This window comes from Eulemur rufifrons, chromosome 12, assembly GCF_041146395.1.
Source record: "Eulemur rufifrons isolate Redbay chromosome 12, OSU_ERuf_1, whole genome shotgun sequence".
NCBI classification, from domain to species: Eukaryota; Metazoa; Chordata; class Mammalia; order Primates; family Lemuridae; genus Eulemur; species Eulemur rufifrons.
Window position 1 is genome coordinate 20,957,791 of NC_090994.1, and position 13,730 is coordinate 20,971,520.

The following is a 13,730-nucleotide window of genomic DNA, read 5'->3' on the forward strand; positions in this document are numbered from 1 at the left end:
TCGGACACCCCTGCAGCTGTCTCTAGCTAATTCCAGTTCTGAAATATTTAGGGCCTCTGAGGCTTAACTGCTGCTGATCTGTTTCCTCCCCTCCCTTAACCCCGGATCCCAAATCCCATCGTCCTGGACCCCACAGGCGCTGATTAAACTCCGAGCCACTGACCGTCGGGAGGGGTGGAGGGATCGCGGAGGCAGGAGGACGTGGAGGGGGCACGAGTGTGGCGGGATGGGCCCCGGCAAGATTTATGGGCCCTAGATCACAGCCCAGAGGCTGGAGGCGGTGAAACAGGAGCGCCCCGATGATAATTTACAGCAGCTTGTTATGACAGACTCCTCGATGGAGGGTGAAAAAGACGCCTTTAAAACAAAACCAAGGTATCCGGCGTGGTGTTGCAAACACCAGGCCTCTCCATGCAGCCAGGAACCAGGCAGATGCAACTCTCAGGAAGTTGAGCGGATACAGGCTCCAGCCGAAGGATTCGGTCTCCCACGGAGAGATGGTGACAAGGCGCTGCTGGATTTCCCTCCTTGTCCCCTCCCCCAATCCCAGGGGGTCTCCCCACCGTCTATCTGCCGGGACACCCTGGCTGAGCACCGTGGCTGGTGGGCTGCACACCCATGGGGAACTAGATCTGTCTGGGTTGCAGCGTGGATAAGATGGTTGTGGCTTACGTACAATTTCAGACCCCAGCTGGGGTTAATTCTGCCTTTCTCTCGCATTCAGATGTCGTCTGCGTCCAATAGAGTCCTATTGCTTTGAAGCAGCTTCTGCTCAGGGTCTGATCCCCGCAGTTTGGAGTTACGAATTAATTGAAAAGCAAATTAGATCTATAATGAAGTCTATCTCAAAGCTCTAAAGGGGGGGAGATCTTATTCATAACCCATTGATACTTTAAAATACTCTCTCCCCGCTGGACCACTCCTCGTGTTTTCAATTATTTCACCCAAGCTGCAGGCAACACTTTGTTCTACTCCGGAAACACCAAAAATCCGTCCCTACAGGTTCATTATCCTTCTTCATCTCTTTCTTTTCATTCTCATTTCTTTCCTTTATTTTTTTCCTTGTGAAAACCTTTTTTTTCCATCTGTAGTTCTTTGCTCTTGCCAAGGTAAATGCAAGTAGCCACACCACTTTTCTGTTATTGACCTTTCTCTGCATTGTATACTTTACTTTCATTTTGAAGCAAAGAAACCATCCATAGAACTAGGAAGAATGCTTCTTACGGAGTGTCAGGGGTGGCCACCCCATCAGCAGCACTCTCTGGGTTGGGGTGGGGTCCAGAGAGGGGCTCAGGAAGGGAATGGGGGTGAGGGTGAGAGATATTGAATAGCCCTAAACTGGTATTTTGGCCTCTGTTTGGGAGAAACACAAATAAGTGAGTGACACCTTTTTATGGAGATTACCTTGAATCTACTCTAATTTGTTTACATGTTTAAAGTAAATAACTTGCAAAGCGTAGCTCTTCATAAACAGCAAGGACTTGTTTGCGATCCCACACCATGACTCTGCCCAAGGTGGAGCCCAAGGTGAGCAGAGCATGCTACCAGGACCTCTCCTGCAGGAAATTGCCCAGCCTGCTTTCCCCCTGCATTCCCCCCGCAGGGCTTCATTTGCCTTCCTCTGAGTGCCGGCTTTGATCTCTGCTTTCTCCTGTCAGACAGCTCTGGGCTCTGGCAGCAGAACAGATGCAGGGAGAAGCCCTTGCTGCAATGCAAAGGTAAGAAGAATGTTTCTTAATAAGCAACATCTGAGATTAAAGAGATGCATTCAGCTTCATTTGGCTTAAAACCGCCTTGCTGCAAAGCACTGATGACATTAGTGTCCCTTCCCCCTCCACACGTGCTTTCTGCAGCTCTGGAGCACAGGGACATTCTCTTCCTTGTTGAGCTCCTTCACGCCTTCTGTTTGTCCCCCGCTGCCACCCTCCACCCTCTGATTTCCTACTGTGGCAAAAACAGCTTCCAGGCAATCCTCCGCTTCTGTGCATTCTGCCAACTGGAGATTAAACCAGAATGCCTGGTGGATGGAATGGAGGAATGGAGTTGAGCTCTAGAATCCCATAACAGAAACTTTCAGGCCACAATTGCTCCTCACACCCTGATGACAGCCACTGACCAGTGTATGTGGTTCATTTGCGGCAAATTATATGTTGAAACCCCATCATATTGTGTCTGTCTCTGGACCTTCTAGTGGAAGAGGTGTGGGTCTCAGTCCACAAACTCAGGTGCTCCAGAATTACACCAAAGTGACCAACGGCCTTGGCCCCCTGAAGGTTAGCTGAAAAATCACTGACATGAGGCAGATTGATTAGTATGAGAAAAGACAGACAAATTGATTTAACATGGATACACAGGAGCCTTCAGAATGAAAACTCAAAGATAGGTGGAAAGTTGTCCATTTTTATGCTTAGGTTCAACAAAGAATGGGCAGCCCTGTAGAAATATGATTGGACAAAATTGGTATGATCTGATGCTACAGACTGATTGGGGACCCCAGCCAGGCCTGTCCTTCTAGATTTTTCTTGGCCTCTCTGAGCAGCATCCTTCCTTCTGGGTGTGGGGCAGGACCCTCTCTGGAATGGGGGTCTCATGACCCACAGTCATACAAGATAGGTCAAATAATTTCTTTATGGCTGGTTTTTACATGGAATAATTTTAGGTTTTATGGCTGGCTTTTGTGAAAAGGGTTCTGGCTTTTATGACCCACCTTGGGGAAGAGGTATTTTAGTTTCTATGGCCAGCCTCAGGGAAGAATGGGACTAAGAGGTGGGAGGGCAGGAGAAGGTCACAGAAAAACATTCGCTTCTGAGGACTTCATTTTGGGTACTGTTTTCTGAGTCCCATCAGTATATATTAGTTTTAAATTACAGTCTTTCAATTCTGATCATGGTCTCAGGTACTCTTATGCACTGAATGTTTGTGTTCTCCCAAAGTCCATATATTGAAGTCCTAACCCCTAAGATGACAGTATAAGGAGATGGGAACCTTTGGGAGGAAATCGGTTTAGATGAGATCAGGAGAGTAGAGCCCCATGTTAGAATTAGTGTCCTCTTAAGAAGAGGAGGAAATACCATAGCTCTCTCTTTTTCTCAGCTTTGTGAGAACATGGAATGAAAATGGCTGTCTACACCCCAGGAAGAGAGTCCTCACTAGGAAATGAATTGACTAGAACTTTGGTCTTGGACTTCTTAGCATCCAGAACCGTGAGAAATAAATGTCTGTTATTTAAGCCACACAGTTTAAGGCATTTTGTTATAGCAGACTGTCTTAGTCTATTTTATTCTGCTGTAAGAGAATACCCCAGACTTGATAAATTATAAACAACAGATGGTTTATTTGGCTCATGGTTCCGAAGGCTGGGAAGTCCAGGTTCGAGGCGCTGCATCTGGTGAGGGTTGTGTCGTAACACAGTGGAAGATGTCACATAGTGAGAGAGCATGAGAGAGAGAAAAAATGGGGACCAAACTCAATCTTTTTATCAGGAGCCCACTCTCAAAATAATGCCATTAATCTAGTCATGAGGGTGGGGCCCTTGTGGCCTAATCACCTCGTAAAGGTCCCATCTCTCAACACTGCTACGATGATAATCAAATTTCAACATGAGTTTTAGGGGAGACATCCAAAACATAGCACAGGCTAAGTAGGTTAAGACAGGACTCACACCTCCAGTGTTTGAATCTTAGCTTGGCCACTTGCGAGCTGTGTCAACATACATGCGTTATTTAACTTTTTTCTACCTCGGTTTTCTCATCTGTAAAATGGGGCTAATAATACATTCCTCATAGGGTTGTTGCAAGAATAAATGAGTTAATTTAAGCATAGCTTTGAGAACAATGCCTAGTCTGTAAAAGTATGATGTTACCGTTAGCTATTATCATTCCTGTCATGCTGTGCACAGTACACTGGGGGCTTGTGAAGTGCCAAGGCATTGGAGTAGAGGCACCGTTGGTGGTTGGCCACATTTACTTAGATTGTGTGGACACATCAGTCATCGAAGCACACGTGGGCCCTCCAGATCTGGTGACTCCCTTCCAGTTTCTCCCCATATCGATGGACTTGGGAATTCTTGGCAGAGTGATCTGTGTGTCCATTAACCTAGATGCATTTCTCTCTTGGAGAGAAATCAGATTCCCGCCTGATCCTCAGTGGCATGACCAAGAGAGACGATGAGAATTTCAAATCCCTCTAGTCTAGGAAATAAGACTTTTGGAAACAGAAATCAGTGAGAAAAGTAACTTTGTGTGTGTGTGTGTCTGCGCTGCTAAATATCCTTAAGGAAATTGGCAGAGAAGAGGATGTCGGTTGACTGAAGGTGGAGAAGAAAAGATGGGAGAGGGGAAGGGAAAAAAAGTAAATTAACACCTGAAAGTAATGGGTAAAACATCACATTTCTGCTGAAGGAAATGAGAAATATTTTTTCTCAAAATATGGCATGTTGACATGCTGGACTGATTGAAGACACCTCCAAGTCTCTCCAACCTTCCTCACCCCACCATGGGCTCTCCCCATATCCTTGAAATTTATCTGCCTGAGATCCAGCCCTACCTATGAAAACAATTGTTCTTTTCTTCCCCTCCCTGTAATACCAGGAATATGACCACACCTGAACACTCTTTAAGAAGATAATGTCAGCCTCTCTCATTTAAATTCCAAAGAGAACTATTTACCAGCTAATCTTTATTTCCTGTATATTCATCCTTCCTAGTAATACTTTACTGTTCATGAACAGAATTCCTCTCCCCCCCCATAACCCATTTTGCCAGAAAGGCATAGAAACTTCTGAACCCCATTGGGGGACTGAATCTTGATTTTCTTAGGGTCCCCGTGTATACACATTAAAATAAATTTGATAACTTTTCTCTTATTAATCTGCTTTATTGTGAGATGATTTTTCAATGAACATTCCACGAGCAAAGGGAAAACATTAGGATGATCTATGAAAATTTTGGCACTGAACTCCCTCCCCCCTCCTCCCAGACCAAATGAATCAGAATATTTGGGGGTGAGGCCAAGGATTCTACATTTTAAAAAACACCTTTCTCATGATACATATATACACCAAAGTTTGTGATCACATTTCTGCATTGAAAGTTTACATATATAGTAACATACTTCTATCCTTTCCCAAAAGGAGATTAAGAAAGAGAGAGAGAGAGAGAGAGAGAGAAGACCAGCCCTGGTGATTTGAATACAGGCTAAAGTTTGCAGTACTCCAAGCTGCTGGAGCTGGGAGAAGAGGTACTGCAGGTGTCAGTGAAGGTGAGGGAGGGTGAGTCAGTGGAGTGACCAGTGTAGTCCAGAGCAAGATGGGCATTTGTGCCTTGGGGGTCAAGGGGGTTGGCTGAAAATCACTAACACGAGGCAGACAGGTTAGCAGGAGAAAAAGCATACATTTTTTAACATATGGACCCTGGAGCCTTCAGAATGCAGAGCCAACCCCCGAATGGGGTACAGAAGCTTATATACCATCTTGAGGTTACTGAAAGAATGCAGGCTCAGAGCATGGGTAAAAGAAAAAAAGAATAGGTTATAGTAGTAAATTAGGTTTTAGTGGCGACTGTTATGGGAGGGAGAAAGGAAGAGGCGTGGCTGGAAAACATGTCTTGTTATTAATATGTAGATGAAACCTCCCAGGTAGCAGCCTCAAAGAGAGTAGATGGTCCATGTCTCTTTTTAGAGCTTTAAAGGCATCAGCTTTTTTCTCAGTTAATCTTTCCTAGATCTGGAAGGGGCGGGGCTGTCACCGTGAATGCAGATTTTGCACAGCCAGCTGCAAACCTCCCCCACAAAAGACAGCCTGGAATTTCCCCTTCAAAATATGTCAAAGAAATATATTTCGGCATAAAATATTTGTATTTCCTTCAGAGCATTCCTCCACTGACAATTGAATCTGGAAAGTCCTGGAGACCCCCGTGAGAGGGGCAGAGCTGAGGGCTGCCATTTGGCAGGTGGGCCATATTGATATGCTAGATTTAAAGGAAAACTCTTAAAGTAATCTTCCCCAGGAGTCATAAGTTAGCAGTGCCCGATTGATATCGAGGTTATACTCTCTAAAATTATAATATGATATTCGATAATAATATCGATTAAAGACTTTAAGGTTAAAGTCTTTCCAGATTAGTGGCATTTCCCTTTTTCTGATAGTCCCAGCCGATCACCCATCTCAATATGATAACTCTTATGACCACCAGTGTTTGAATATAGTTAGTCTCTTGGACAAAAGTCAGTAAGCTGAGAAACAGTGTCATAGGATCCTGAGTTCCACACTTACGCTGACTCCTTCTGCCACTTTGCTTAAGGAGAAACCATGAAACCAGCACAGAATGTGGGCAGGGCTGGCCACAGAAGTGACTCAATCGTAGTTTACCCTCTGTTGTAATATTGTGATTTGTTTGTTGCAGGGGCTAAAGAGAAATAACCACTATTCTCTCACATTTTTTTCTTATGCTATCACTGACCTTTGGCTCCTAGGTAGTCCAGAGAATTCTACTTCCTCCACTAACTTCAAGGTTATTAAATTATCAGGTTATATGGTGGTAGAAAATTAAACTATAATTTCATTCTGGAAGGATGGGGGTATTTGAAGTTAGGCTTTATGTGGGAATTTTACAACATAAATATGCATGCTTGAAAGTAATCTCTGATTTCTGTGTTTCTCAAGGCCCCCCATGGCCATTTACTCCACCCTGCAATTAACACACATTTTGCAGAAAAGATTTTGATACATAGTTTGTAACGTAGTGTGAATTTAAGCCATTGTGGCAACTTTCCCATGATTTTCAGCCGGATCACTAAACGAAGACGGAATGGCTAAGACCCCAGTTAGGGAACTTGAGACGTAACTAGGCAGAACTGAAGTAGGTAATAAGGCTCTAAATAAGATCCACATTCATTTATTCACTCACCCATTAGGAGTTTAAATAAGATCCACATTCATTTATTCACTCATCTATTAGGAGTTTAAAAATTGATACCCAGACTAATATAGAGCAAATCATATCATCCCGGGGCGGGGGGGCGGGGGGGGGGGGCGGTGATGGGATCCAAGATTGGTCCAAGAAAAAGTTCCGTTTTTGAAACATTGACTGTCTCAAACCCAGCCTTATCAGTTTGATCTGCATACAAGAAATACTCTGTCTGCATTTTTGTATTTCAGGACATTTTATACTCTCTTTTTTATTAGGGCATTATTAGAATTGAGATTTTTGTATTATTCCTACTTGCTCTATCTGATCAATATAATTTCGATGTTTACCTCATCATTAGTGAATTGATGATGCAAATTTTGGTTAAAAACAAAAGATGTGATTCTCAGGGGTACTTTCAGCTCCTGGATTCTGTGGGTTGCAGGGTGGGGGGTGTTGAAAATTTCAGTTGGGATTTTCAAATATGGATTGATCAGTGCTTTATGTCTCATAACAGAACAAGGCCCAAAAATGAAGATAAAATTACTAAATGAGCACCCCTAGGACACATTAAAATACATTGACATCCTAAATTAATGCCCCCACTGTTTATTTTGGGTTATGGGCTGCTAATTTAGAAGATAAGAAATGAGCTTGGAAAGGATCAGAACCATACTGAAATGTGGTGAGGGACAGCTATTTAAAATTATGAGGAAGGGCTATACACAAAACTGAATTCTTCGGAGATGAAGCCACATCGCATATAACTATCATTCCTGCATGTATCATGCATGAAGTCAATGAAATTACATACAGTGCTATAAGCCAAGTTCTTCATTGTCCTTACAATGATGTTACTTGGTGTAATGGGTTGACTAATGTCCTCACCCCCCAAATTCACGTCCACTTGGAACACATTTGGAAATAGGGTTTTTTGCAGATGTGATTAGTTAAGAATCTTGAAATGATACCATAAGGCTTTTTTTTTTTTTTTTGAGTGGATCCTAAACCCAATAACTGGTGTCCTTATTTGAAGGGGAGAGGACACAGAAACGGAGAGAAAAGGCAGCCATGTGACCATGGGGGCAGAGATTGCAGTTACGTTGCCACAGACAGAAGAAAGCCAAGATCTCCCAGAAGATGAAAGAGACAAGGAAGGTTTCTGTTCTAAAGCTTTGGAAGGACCACAGCCCTGCCTACACCTTGATGCTGGGCTTCTAGCTTCCAGACGTGTCGGAGAACACATTTCTGTTATTTTAAGCTACTTCGTTGGTGGTGCGTTGGTATAGCAGCCCTAGCAAACTAATACATCTGGGGTCACCAGAGGATTCTCACCCACTGCATAAACTGTCGCCTAGGACAGAGATTTGTGAATCGCCATGGTACAGAAAGCAGCATACGGACTTAGAAGACAGCATCAGAATGCACCCGCGTAGATCTTTCCAGCCTCACCTGTGACACGTGGAACTTTAACAGCTCTTCTAGCCCAGATGCCACTGCAGTGAAAAGCCAACTTCATACAGGGACAATCGGGAAGGGCTTCCCCTTGTGCCATGCCACCCTTTTCACTTTCTGCCCAGAGGCTCTATTTATTGTTGCTGAGGCTTGAAATGCCAAGTGACTGGGTGTCTACACACACACACACACAGCCTGGAAGCACGTGTGAATTAACACACCACGGGCAAACCTTCCCCAACAGGAGGAAGGACAGCAGATAAATTCCTCTGATTTCCTCCTCCAAAGCAGATTCTGAAGCCACGTGAGTTTACGCTGCCTCTCAGCGGAGGATGCTAAGAGCTCTAGCACAGTCAGCTGAGTCTGATACCAAGCCATGGTCAGTTCTGAAACACACTTAGTATTATCGATTCTCCTTCTCCATCTCGCTTTCCTTTTCCTCACTTCTTCTCGCCTGGATTGTGCTTCACAACAAAGTAGTAACGTGCATTTAATACAGCATCTGCCTCAGGCTTGGCTTCCTGGGGAACTCAAGGAAAGACACAGCTTTTCAGTGGGCTGATTGACCTAAATTTCAGCAAATGTATTAATCAAAATGTTTTCAGTTACAAGTGGAAAAAAAAAAAGGCCCAACTGAAAATATCTTAGGAAATTTATAAATTTATGCACTAAGAAGAGCTGACTTCAGCATGGCTGGTCCAGGTATAAAAATACTGTTGGCTCTGTTTAGCCCTATCTGTCGGCTTTTTTTTTTAATTTACAAATAGGCCCAGAGCCACCTCCATCCATCTTACTATTCCTATCAGAAAAGAAGTTTCTCTCCCGCAAAAGTCACATATTCATCCAGGGAGGTGTGTATACTTACCCTGGGGCATGCCCTGCTCCTGCAGTAGAGAAAGAGGTCACTGTGTGGGGATAGGGAGGTCAACCTCCTAATTACAATTCTCTCTGAGCATGCATGACATGGAGGAGATGTTCCTCCAAAAATGTGGATTCAGAGCAAACAAGAGCAAGAGATTACACGGCAAAAATAATCTACATAATTATGGTGTTCAGGTTCCACGTGCAAACCATGAGCTCCCTGCTTAGTTTTCAGGGGGTGCTACACACTCCGATTCCAGCTGAAGTTAATCAACTATTTCCCAAATGAAGTATTTTTTTTTTCCAAATGCCATCTTTTTTCTTGCTTTTATTCTGCCGAGTATCCTAAAATCTTACCAGTCCAAGTGTGGTCCCTAGACTGGCAGGAGGGGCATTACCTGGGTGCTTGTTAGAAATGTAAAATCTCAGACCTCCCGTCAGACCCACTTAATCAGAATCTGCATTTTAACAAGACCCACCATTGATTTGTACGCACATTAAAATTTGAAAAGCACTTTTCCAAGTGTTCTGTGTGAAGACGAGCTGAACCCCTGAAACATATGATGGGAAAGCATCCTTTGGGCCTGGAGAGAATGACAAGGTTTAAGAGGGGAATGATAATTTTGTCATTGGGATACGATGCTGTCATATTTTTTAATTAATCCTAAAACTGATGATCAAATAAAGTTATTCATTACTTAGAAGAGCAGGCAGCCTTTCTCCTAAGGGAATTTATTTACACAACCAAGAAGATTATGGACTCAACACCTATACTCTTTCACAGAGATTATACCAAGGTGTGATTCTTTTAAAGGAATAAAGTGGAAAAACAGATCTTGCAAAGTAAAACGGCAGTCATTTAATGAGTTAGCTAGGAGGGACTTAAGGAAATTCAAACGTTATCTAAAATTCTATCTAGCCAAAATATTTATTTATAGTGCTGGAAACGATATTTCCCTATAATTTGGAGGTTATCAGCAGGTGTGGCGAAGCATCATCCAGAGGTTTAGTAATGCGTTATCTGTGGAAGTGCTGTTCCTCCCACACTGTGCTCACTTGAACAACATCAAAGTTCAGAGAACAGCTACCACCTTTGACAGGAAACTATTATTCTTGTCTTTAACATCAGACAACAATGCACGCACACAGGGATGGGCTATACGGCCGGAGAAACAGAAAATGCTAAAGCTTCTTCGATATTAAAATGCAAAAAGAAAAAAGTGTATGCAGTTGACATAATATCATCTATTCTAATATTATTTTTCATAGCCATCTACCTTGATTGAATCTACATCACAGCAACACATTGTGAGACAGAAATATACCTTTTTTTGAATTATTCCTGTAAATTTTGCGTCTGGAGTTTAATAGCACATGGTGAGAATACAGAAGAAACAATTGCAGTCCATTAGAAGTCAGTGCAATCATAAACTCACTGAGGTGGGCTGAATGGTACCCTCCTCCCCAAAGACATGTGTATTTGGAACCTGTGAATGTGACTTTATTTGGAAAAGAGGTCTTTGCAGATGTAATTAAGAATCTTGAGATGAGATTATCTTGGATTAATGTAGGCCCTAAATTTAATGACCAGTATCCTTAGAAGAGAAGAGAAAAAAGAGACAAACACTGAGAGAAGAGCCCTGTGGAGATGGAGGCAGACATTCGAGTTAGGCTGCTGCAAGCCAAGGAACCCCGGGAGCAGCCAGGGTCTGGAAGAAGCAAGAAGGGATCCTCTCCTAGAGCTTGGGAAGGGAGCACAGCCCCAGTATCTTGATTTTAGGCTTCTAGCTTCCAGAAATGGGAGAGGATAAAGTTTTGTTATTTTAAGCCAACCACTTTGTGATCATTTGTTATAGCAGCCCTAGGAAACAAATACACTCATTTTGGGTACTTTCTTCTAATTTTTTTTGGTGGGTTTCCCTGGCAATAAGCACTTGTATGTGGACTTTGAATATATCAGCTCCTGGCAATCCAGTGGTTTATTTGCCCTGAGATGTGGTGTTGGGGGCAGTAGGGGGGCAGCACTTGCTGCTGGCCAAAGGCGCTGGTGATCAGCTGTGTGTAATGCATAACATTTGTGTTATCTTTCCAGGATACAGGGTAGTCTGTTCGCTTACACTGCATAAATTCCCTTGTGATTAAGCCATGAGAAATAGGAGAAGGTGGCCATAGAAGCTGTATAGACAGCCACCCCACAGCAGCAATTAAACATGATCTGCACTTTATTTTCACTCTCCATTTTGGAGGAAACCAACCAGAGATCATACCCTTGCTTTAGTTATTGCATTTCGAATCCCTGTCAGGATTATTCCTGGCAATAAGGTCAGGGCACAAACAATTCATTCTGTGGTTTTGAGAAAAGGGTGTGAGTCTGGCCAGGGGTGTAGGGGAAAAGACACAGGAAGCTATTATGGATTAGAGGATAAAGAGATGTGGTTATGCCTGGCAGAAAGGACCGACAGCCCCAAACCCAGTCCATGCAGAAAGGCACTCACAGACACAGTCTAGTTGTGGACTTGATGTTCTGGGCACAGTTACTGTAGGTGCAGAGATATTCCAGTGTGAGAACGCTCATGCCATTGTTTGGATGGTTTGCTGCACCCATTGTGATGCAAAAGAGGGACAAGGATGACCCTTCTCTCCCCTCTTCCTCTTAGACCTACTAAGGGTCATTCCCCTCCCTTGCTAAGCCCTAAGACATGGAGACCAGAAGGCAAAAACAGGAATCACAGTCCAGAGAGCTTGCCTGACTACTAAAGCCTCTAAGCCCCAAAGAAAGTCAGAGAGGCCCTCGATAGCCAAGTACAGAAGGGAGTCACCCCAGGGAGATCTCCAAGAGGGGCTGTAACCCCCCATTCCACATCAGGTGGTGTGCAACCGCCATTCGGAAGTCTGGGATAGCCTCACCGAATTCCCTCTGCTTGTATTTAGAATAAAGGCCATTGGTACACTAATTGATGAATGTGCGAAGGGAAACTGCATCACAAACACCCCTGTGTGCTCATGAGAAGGAGCCAGAAGGGAAAATGAAAGCCAACATCTCAGACTGAGCTTGTGCAAAGAGAATCTCGGAACAGAGAAGTCATCAGCCTGTTGGGGTGTTCTCCAGAGGTTCAGGAAGTACCTGCACCTCCCCCACCTCCACCAAAAGGGAAAAAAGTCCCACTTGGTTTTATAGCCATGGAGAATTAGAGGAAGAACTAAGGCTGTTCTTGTTGAAAAGAACTACCTCCAAAAGGTATCTCCGTCAAATCCCTGGAACCTCTAAGCCCTATTGTATATGACAAAATATGTAACTAAGTTAAGGATCGTGGAAGAGAAGCTATCTTGGATTACTCAGGTGGACCCTAAATGCAACCTCATGTATCCTTACCAAAGAGAGGTGGAGGGAATTTTGAAAGTCAGAGAAGGCAAAATGGGAAGAAGAAACAGAGAGAGAGAGATGTGGCCACAAGCCAAGCAATACTAACGAGCCACCAAAAGCTGGAAGGGGCAAGGACGGATTCTGCCCCAGAGCCTTGGGCGCAGCACAGCCCTGCAAACACCTTGATCTCACACTTCTGGCATCCAGGACTGTGAGAGAATAAATTTCTGCTGGATTAAGCCACCTGGTTCATGGTCATTTGCTATGGAAGTCCTAGGAAACGTTTTTCAAGAATTAAAATCCCACAGTCCTTGAGGACCTATTCAACGCCCTTCTGTTCACACCCCAGGGAACAAATGCTCATCTTCAGCATTTTAGATCAAGTAATCAAAAACATCCTAGGCTTTGGAGATTCATTCATCAAAAACTAATATATTTTTAGGTTTCACCAACATAATTTTTCCCCCAAGAACTGTTAGCATAGATTTCTATTAGAAAAAAAAAAAAAAAGTGTTGAGGGGAAGAAATTTCTGATCCTGACTTGAATATGGTGTGTTTGCAGCTGTTAAGGTCTGTATTATTTACAGTCATTTCAAACACAGAGACAAATGTCAGAGGAGAAGATAGAGACCAATATGAATTCCTTAAGGAAAAAAAGTGAGAGAGAGAGAAGAGGTACCTATGTGTCAAGGAATAAAGTTTAGATCTATTGAAGATGCCTTATGGAGATTATGAACTGTAAATAACAGCTTCATCATTCCGACCCAGGAAATACAGTTCTCTTGGGAAAAGTGCCGAGGGGCAGCAGTAGCCATTAGTGTACTATCAGACATGATTTACCTTTGGTATTACCGAAGTGGTGATATGCACTGAGCTAGGGGCTTCTTTTCCAACATGCCAAAGTACGTTCAGAGGTCAAAACTTGAGTTTTCTAAAATCCAAGTTGTAGGAAGAAAAATCTCCCCAAAAGTGGTAAAGTCCCTCCGACTTCTACAGATTTCAGGAATTGAATCTAACTTCATTGTACGATGGGACCAGTTTGAAAGTCACATTACCGTCCTGCATCTCAGATTGATTTAAGTAAACTTTTCCTCCGTACCTTCCTCAAGGTGCCCACTAGGACAGGAACATATAATGGGCTGGAA